Source organism: Otolemur garnettii, unplaced genomic scaffold (genome assembly GCF_000181295.1).
Source record: "Otolemur garnettii isolate 467f Iridium unplaced genomic scaffold, OtoGar3 scaffold00032, whole genome shotgun sequence".
NCBI classification, from domain to species: domain Eukaryota; kingdom Metazoa; phylum Chordata; class Mammalia; order Primates; family Galagidae; genus Otolemur; species Otolemur garnettii.
In genome coordinates, this window is record NW_003852427.1 from 11,717,297 (window position 1) to 11,725,143 (window position 7,847).

The window sequence follows — 7,847 nt, forward strand, 5'->3', positions numbered from 1 at the left end:
AGTCTCTTTGTATCTCTTAACCAGGCCTTAAAACAAACTGGAATCTTTAAAAGTTACCTAAATAATAAATGTTTGGCCACGATACAGACTCATGTATGTAATCCTGGCACTTTGGGAGACAGTGGCAGGATCACCTGAGACAGGAATTTAAGACCAGCCGGCACAACGTACTAAGACTTTACTTCTACAAAAAGTTTTAAAAACTTAGCGTTACAGCTCCTTTAGAATTTGTCTAGCAGATTTTCTGGTCCTCACCAAAAGACCTCCCCCAAAAAATTTAAAAATAAAACATAAAAAGAACTTAGCTGGCCATGGCAGCCCCCACCTATAGTCCCAGCTACTTAGGCTAAGGCAGAAGGATCACTTGAGCCCAAGAGTTCCAGACTGCAGTTGTCACTACACTCTAGCCTGGACAACAGAATGAGACCCTTCTCCCTGCCCTCCACACACTATTTAAATAATAAATGTTTGGAATGGAGCCAAAATATACCAATTCTTGAGCAAATTTACCTTACCCACTCTGTGCCTCAATTTCTTCAATTACAAAATAGTAACAGTCCATCTACTTAATTAAATGACTTATAAATGACATGTATTAAATGAACGTGTAAAATTGCTAGGACAATGCCTAGCTCAAGGCAAGCACTCCACGTTAGAGCAAAAATAAATCAGTTCACTGGTCTCTCATGACAAATTAAGGCTTCCTCCTCCAAAATAAATAATACATAATTCACACATAGTATGAATAGAAGTGAAAAATACCACAATATATATCCAATTTTAGAACAGAAAAATGTTTAATTATAGTTAAGAAAAACTCTTCTAAAATTAAGAATAGGCAGTAAGTTCATTCATTCATCCATTATTCATCCAGCAAATACTGAACAGCCACTATGTGCAAGGTGCTAATGCAGCACTGGAGACAGCCTGGCAGATGAGGCTGTAATCACTAAGCCTTCCAATGTAATTATAATGAAATGAAACTGAATTAAGGCAAACATTATAAAACAAATGGAACTGTGATTGAGACTTCATTCAATTAGAAGTTATGCTATCTTGACCTTGAATGATACTTTATACCCTTTTAATTAAAAAAGATACATTTCTAAGTATCAGTATTTTTAAAGTTTTTGTCTTTGACAATGTATTTAACCTAAAAAATATTTGCATTACATGACTTGAACCTTCAAAAGTGGCTGGAAAGTAAATTAACTGGCACCAAATGTTGCCATCTCTGGTAATACTAGTGATCCTCAGAGCTGAACCAGTCATGGGCACTGAGGCATTATGTTTTATCCAGACTCAACAACTGCACACTTTTTCCTGCCACCAAGCTCTTCTGTTAGTTAAAAAAATAAGTCAGATTTCTTCTTCCAGCTTCATGAACACATTATGTCAAGCTCAAAAAGTCAATCTTTTGACCTCACCATCTGCCATGAACCCTCGTCAGTTTCAGACAATGAAAACTCCCACAGATGGTCTCCAAGTGCAAGTTCTTTTCCTTCCCAATCATCATGTAGCTGCCCTGGCCACAAAGCCTTTTTAAATGGTATATTAATCAAAATGTGCAGAAGAAAACAAAAATAATCACGGATAAATTTGTAGAATTAAGCAGTAACATAACTTGAATCAGGATTTATAGATTTTCTAACCCTGCCATAAAAGATGCTACTAAAAATTAAATCGTCTGAAAGGTAGCAAATTTAAATGGCAGATATTACTAATTTTAAGTACATGCTCATGAATCAATGTTTAGAAAATCCACAAAACAATAAAGTAAGAAATAAACATCAACCATAATCCCACCTGTCAGAGGCAACTACAATAAATTTTTGGCATTTCCTTCAGTACTCTCTCTGTGCACTCAAACTGGTCTGTGGTATGTGGGATTAATTAGAAGCTTTTTCTCGTAAAAAGGGATAGTAACTTTTTCTTGGGTGATCGGCATATCTACCCACTTTTCCAAGTGCTTCATATGTATAGTATCAAATGATTCACATCACAGTTCTACTAGGTAAATATAATTACCATTCTCATTTTACAGATTAAAAAAAATAGTTTATAGCGTCGAGTTGAAGTATTACAATTCCCTAGTAGTAATACTTATGTAACCAGCTGCATAAATGGTAGTGCCAGGATCTCATACTGAAAACATGTTCTTAACTATTATAAAATACATACTTTACCAAATATATATTGAGATACATTAAGTACATCCTCAAAATATTATCACAAAACTCTATGTGTCATATATTAATAGATCACAGCCTATATGAAATTTTAAAGGATTCTTTTGGTATAGTAAGTTATCTTTTTCTCTAGATTATAATAATAAATATATATGTATGTAGTTATGTGCAAAATTTACTGTCTCAAAAGAATCTTTCTATGTGACATACAAGGTTTCCCCATTTTGTTTGTTTGTTTTTTTGAGACAGCACCTCAAGCTATCCCCCAGAGTGCCATGGCATCACAGCTCACAGCAACCTCCAACTCCTAGGCTCAAGCGAGTCTCCTGCCTCAGCCTCCCAAGTAGCTGGGACCACAGGCTCCCACCACAATGCCTGGCTATTTTTTGGTTGCAGTCATCATTGTTGTTTTGGCAGGCCTGGGTGGATTTGAACCTGCCACCTTAGGTGTATGTGGCTGGCGCCTTAGCCACTTGAGCAATAGGCGCCAAGCCGGTTTCCCCATTTTTACAATTTTTATTTTTTTTGGAGACAGAGCCTCAAGCTATCGCCCTGGGTAGAGTGCCCTCGATTCACAGCTCACAGCAACTTCCAACTCCCGGGCTCAAGCAATTCTCCTGCCTCTGCCTCCCAAGCAGCTGGGACTACAGGAGCCCACCACAACGCCCGGCTATTTTTTGGTTGTAATTGTCATTGTTTGGCCAGCCTGGGCCAGATTCGAAGCCACCACCTCTGGTGTATGCGGCTGGCGCCTTAGCTGCTTGAGCCACAGGCACGGAGCCTTTAATATTATTTTTAAAAAATTTCAGTACTACAATGAAATTGTACTTTATTTTGGGGGGTAGACAGTGTGAAAGTTGATCATATGAATTGGGTCATTCTTGTCATACCCAACTATAAGAGTTTAGAAGTCAGGAGGGGAAAGTATTCAGGACATATAACATTGCTCCAAAAAATGTAATTCTCTGCAAGCCTGCCTACTGATGCGGCCTGCTGTAACCTGAAACCAGTTTTAACTGCAACTCTATCCAACACCTTCACTCATCAATCAGAGATAGCCAGCTCGCCAAAACTTAGTGCTCACAAAATTCTCTGAAGAGCAACAAGTAACAGTTCCTTTTTTCTAAAACCGCTAACCTTTTTGTTCTTCAGACACATATACTGAAAACTACCCAGCCTGCATGCATGCCTTAAACTGCAATTCTTGTTTCCCAAATAAAATGTTTTCATTTCAGAGATTCATCTGGTTTTTCTGTTGTTTGTTTGTTTTGTTCTGTTTGTTTGTTTGCTGCAGTTTGGCTGGCCGGGTTCCAATCTGCCACCCTCGGTATATGGGGCCGGTGTCCTACTTACTGAGCCACAGGCGCCGCCCATTTTTTTTGTTTTTTTGAGACAGAGTCTCAAACCATCTAACATCTCATTTCCATCACAAGGTCAGAGGTCTCCATTGTTCTCCTACTGTCTCCTTTCATAGAACACATAAGGTTGCCATTATATATTTATTTGTGTGACTATCTGATTATAGTTTGTTCTATCAAACTGAAGTAAATTCCATAAGCAGGAAACTTGTTCACTTTGTTCACTATCATATAACCAGTGTCTGGCAAATGGCTGGAGCTCAGGAAATATTTGTTAAATGAATTACTCAGTATTTCATTTATTTTCATCCTTCAGTAACATGATATCCCCATTTAATGACTTGGCAGCAGAAAATGAAAAGACATACAAACATTTAACACATTCCCACACCTGAAATATCAGTACGCTACATGGTATTTCGAGTGTCATTTTCAAAACATGAACAAAAAGTGTTTTGGAACCAGCATTGTGTATGTGTTCATTAATTAAAACAAAAAAGGGGGAGGGACTGGGCATGGTGGTTCACGATGTAACCCCAGCAGTTTGGGAACCTGAGGTTGGAGGATTGCTTAAGGCCAGGAGTTTGAGATTAGCCTGGACAACACAGGGAGATTTAGTTTGTACAAAAAAATAAGAAAACGAGCTGGGCATGGTGGTGAGCACCTGCAGCACCAGCTACTATGGAGGCTGGGGCCGAAGATAGCTTGAGCTCCCTGCCTGGAGGGATCCTCCACCCTTAGCTTTCCAAAGTGCTGGATGACAAGTGTGAACCAATGATACAGTTTTGAGATTCTGCCCCATCAGTACAAAGAGAACATCTTCATTTCCTTTACAACTGCCTAAACTGTTGCTACATAACATAATTCAACCAATCCCATCTTATTGAAATTGGGTTTCCAATCTTTTCCCATGATGAACAAGGTTATTCAATAAATAACCTTGTACATATATAATTCCACATGTGGAATTGCTTAATCTAATGATAAATGCATTTTTCTTTTTTTTTTTTTTGTAGACAGAGCCTCAAATTGTCACCCTGGGTAGAGTGCTGTGGGCTCACAGCAACCTCCCACTCCTGGGCTCAAGTGATTCTCCTGTCTCAGCCTCCCAAGTAGCTGGAACTACAGGCGCCCGCCACAACGCCTGGCTACTTTTTGGTTACAACCGTCACTGTTGTTTGGCAGGCCCTGGCTGGATTTGAACCCACCAACTCAGGTGTATGTGGCTGGCGCCTTTGCCCCTTAAGCCATAGGTGAGGAGCCATGATATATGCATTTTGAGAGTTTTTTCTTCTTTTTTAAGACAAGAGTCTTGCTCTGTTGCCCACTCTAGAATGCTATGGCCTCAGCCTAGCTCATAACAACTTCAAACTTCTGGGTTCAATCAATCTTCCTGCCTCAGCCTCCCAGGTACCTGGGAGCCCACCACAATGCCCAGCTAATTTTTATACTTTTAGTAGAGACAGGGTCTCATGATTTGATTACAGCTATGAACCACCATTTCTTTTTCTTTCTTTCTTTTTTTAAGATAAGATCTTGCTTTGTTGCCCTGGAGAGAGTGGAGTAGCATCATCCTAGCTCATAGCAATATCAAACTCCAGGCTTTAAGCGATTCTCCTGCCTCATCTTCCCAATTAGCTGATAATACAGGAGCCCACCACAACCTGGCTAATTTTTCCATTTTTAGTAGAGACAGGGTCTCTCTCATGCTCAGGCTGGTCTCAAACTCCTGAACTCAATGGATCCTCCTGCTTCGGCCTCCCAGAGCGCTAGGATTATAGGCATGACCCACCACTCCTGGACTATCTTCTTTTGAAAAGCTTCTGTTGGCTAGGGTGCTAGCCACATACACCAGAGCTGGCAGGTTCAAATCCAGCCCGGGCCACCAAACAACGAGAACTAGAACCAAAAAACAGCTGGGCATTGTGGCAGGTGCCTGTAGTCCCAGCTACTTGGGAGGCTGAGGCAAGAGAATTGCTTAAGCCCAAGAGTCTGAGGTTGCTGTGAGCTGTGATGCCAGCACTCTACCCAGGGTGACAGCTTGAGGCTCTGTCTCAGAAAAAAAGAATTCCTTGGCTATTTGGGCTCTTTCCTGGTTACAAAGTAAGTATAGAATTTTCTCTAGATCTGTGAAATATGACATTACTATTTTGATGGGGATTACACTGAATCTATAAATCACTTGTGGTGGTATGGAAATTTTAACAGTGTTAATTCTACCAATCCATGCATTTGATATGTTTTCTCATGTTTGTATCCTCTGCAATTTCTTTTCTTGGTGTTCCGTAGTTCTTTTTGTAAAGATCTTTCATCTCCTTGGTTATGTATATTCCTAGGGTTTTTTCCTTTGATTTGACTCTCAGTTTGACTGTTACTGATATATAGGAATGCTACTGATTTGTGTACACTGATTTTGTACCCTGAGACTATACTGAATTTGTTTATCAATTCTAGGAATCTCTCAGTGCAATCTATGGGGTTTTCTAGGTAATAGGAATACTATCAGCCATTTTATTAATATAAGTCAAAATAACTATCTGAGCTATGGAAACAGGGTATAGTTTTAATATTTTAGATAGAATAATCCTTAAAGAACATGAAAAGACTTATAATTATTATATTATATTGTAATCAAAATTTCTTTTTAGAAAGTCTCAAGCTGTAGCCCTGGGTAGAGTGCTGTGGCGTCCCAGCTCACAGCTACCTCCAACTCTTGGGCTCAAGCAATCCTCTTGCCTCAATTTTTCTATTTTTAGTAGAGATGGGGGTCTCACTATTTGCTCACACTGGTCTTGAACTTGTGAGCTCAAGCAATCCACCCACCTCTGCCTCCCAGTGCCCTAGGATCACAGGTATGAGCCACCACACTCGGCCTATAATTAAATTCTATGTCCTCAAAAGTATGTTTCCATATTAGGTCAGAGAACAACTACATCTAAGACCAAAGACCAAACCCACTAAATCTAAGTCAAAAATGCAAACTATGGGCCCTATGTCTATAGCTCAAGTGACTAAAGCACTGGCCACATACACCACAGCTGGCAGGTTCGAATCCAACCTGGGCCTGCCAAATGGCAAAGACAACTACAACCAAAAAATCACTGGGTGTTGTGGCAGGCACCTGTAGTCCCAGTTACTTGGTAGGCTAAAGCAAGAGAATCGTTTAAGCCCAGGAGTTGGAGGTTGCTATGAGCTGTGATGCCACGGTTCTACCCAGGGTGACAGCTTGAAGCTCTGTCTCAAAAAAAAAAAAAAAAATGCAAGTTATAGCTCGGCGCCTGTAGCTCAGTGGCTAGGGCACCAGCCACATATACCAGATCTGGAGGGTTCAAATCCAGCCTGAGCCTGCCAAACAACAATGACAACTACAACCAAAAAATAGCTGGGCGTTATGGCAGGCACCTCTTGTCCCAGATACTTGGGAGGTTGAGGCACGAGAATAGCTTAAGCCCAAGAGTCTGAGGATGCTGTGAGTTGTGACACTCCACCAAGGGCGACAAAGTGACACTCTATCTCCAAAAAAAAAAATACAAGTTACTACTAGTGGAGTTTCAGATTGAAATTACAGAAGCAATGCAGTTTTCTTTAAAAGCCAGAAGATGGCGATGTTACTTAGTAATAAGCCTCTTGTTGGATTTTTTTTTTTTTCCCCCTCCTTGATCATTCATTTCACTAAGAATGTATAAAGGGTGGTGGGATCCCCAATTCCAACTCTTCACTTCCTGTAGTTCCCAAGGCCTTATCTGCTGTCACTCCCAAAATCTTGATTATTATTCATAATAAAAAATTCCTCCAGAGTGGCTGAAAGCTTTATTTTTGTGAGCTCAACATTTGAAAGAACATTTAATTTATCCAATACTTTTAGAAGTTTTATTAAAGTGGAAGTTTTCAAATTATTTAGTCTACTACGTTGCCAGAAACAAGTTGAATTTCTCTTGTATAATTTTTCCCCTTTTTTTTTTTTTTTGAGACAGAGCCTCAAGCTGTCACCCTGCGTAAAGTGCGGTGGCATTACAGCTCACAGCAACCTCTAACTCCTAGGCTTAAGTGATTCTCTTGCCTCAGTCTCCTAAGTAGCTGGGATTACAGGCGCCCTCCACAACGCCCAGCTACTTTTTGGTTGTAGTTGTCACCGTTTAGCAGGCCGGGGCTGGATTTGAAGCCACCAGCTCTGGTGTATGTGGCTGGTAGCTTAGCCACTTGAGCTACAGGCGCCACCCTTTTTTCCTTTTTGAATTCCTTTTTGTTAGACCTCCTGAATTGAGGAACTCTTCTAAAGTTTTTCTACTTTTTTTTTTTT

At 40.1% G+C, this 7,847-nt stretch overlaps 1 non-coding gene across 1 annotated transcript; it reads left to right on the top strand.

Annotated features, from left to right (window-relative positions):
* Nucleotides 1-205: 205 nt before the first annotated feature.
* LOC111725192 lies at nt 206-267 on the top strand. The gene has a single exon (XR_002773318.1). It is a non-coding gene; the product is annotated as a U7 small nuclear RNA (small nuclear RNA).
* The last annotated feature ends 7,580 nt before the right edge of the window (nt 268-7,847 follow it).